This window comes from Mus caroli, chromosome 6 (assembly GCF_900094665.2).
Source record: "Mus caroli chromosome 6, CAROLI_EIJ_v1.1, whole genome shotgun sequence".
Lineage (NCBI taxonomy): Eukaryota > Metazoa > Chordata > Mammalia > Rodentia > Muridae > Mus > Mus caroli.
The window spans coordinates 107,491,892-107,492,917 of record NC_034575.1 but is presented as its reverse complement, the minus strand read 5'-3'; the positions used below and the strand labels follow the sequence as shown (position 1 = coordinate 107,492,917).

The window sequence follows — 1,026 nt, the reverse complement described above, 5'->3', positions numbered from 1 at the left end:
GTTTTACTGAGGTGAGAAAGTACATTCCAAGCAGGGGGGGTAGCATGTGCCAAAGGCCCTGTGGCTGTAGTGTGCTTATTGTGACTGAAGAGCATGGTGGAGGCTGTCAGGATTGAAGTCAAGAGAAAAAGTGAGCTGAGGGCAGAGACACTATAGGGGAAGGTGCAGCTTACCCTTGAAGCTCATGACAGGAGCTTGACTTCTGTCCCAGGAGGTGACAGTCAGGCTGGGAGTTGAATAGAACATAGCCAATATGCAATTATTGTTGGAGTGCTAGTTCAGGATGATGTAGACCATACAGTCTCTGGGAGACCAGAGTGATCTAGGGGACAGGGCACACACAGGGGGCATCTTAGTTGCTGTTCTATTGCTGCGAAGAGACAGTGACTGCGGTGACTCTTAATAATAGAGAACATTTATTTGGGGGGCGGTGTGCTTACAGTTTCAGAGGACCAGTCCATTAGCATCACACCAGAGAGCGTGATAGGACCTCACTGCTCTGGAGCAGTAGCTGAGAGCTACACCCGGATCCTCATCTGTAAAGAGATCAATGTCGCCAAGATGGAGCCAAAAGCAAAGAAGGAAGCTCCTGCCCCTCCCAAAGCTGAAGCCAAAGCAAAGGCCTTGAAAGCTAAGTAGACAGCGCTGAAAGGCAACCACCGCCACCAAAAGAAGAAGATCCAAAACGTCGCCCACCTTCTGGCGGCCCTGCAGCTCCAGAGGCAGCCAAAATATCCTCGAAAGAGTGCGCCCAGGAGAAACAATCTTGACCACTGTGCTATCATCAAATTCCCACTGACCACTGAGTCAGTCATGAAGAAAACAGAGGACAACAACACTCTTGTGTTCATTGTGGATGTCAAGGCCAACAAGCATCAGATCAAACAGGCCATCAAGAGGCTCTATGACATTGATGTGGCCAAAGTCAATACCCTGATAAGGCCTGACAGAGAGAAGAAGGCGTATGTTCGCTTGGCTCCTGATTATGATGCCCTAGATGTTGCCAGCAAGATTGGGATCATCTAA

The 1,026-nt window shown here is 49.3% G+C and overlaps 1 pseudogene; it reads left to right on the top strand.

Annotated features, from left to right (window-relative positions):
* Nucleotides 1-561: 561 nt before the first annotated feature.
* Nucleotides 562-1,026, top strand: LOC110297102 (annotated as a pseudogene).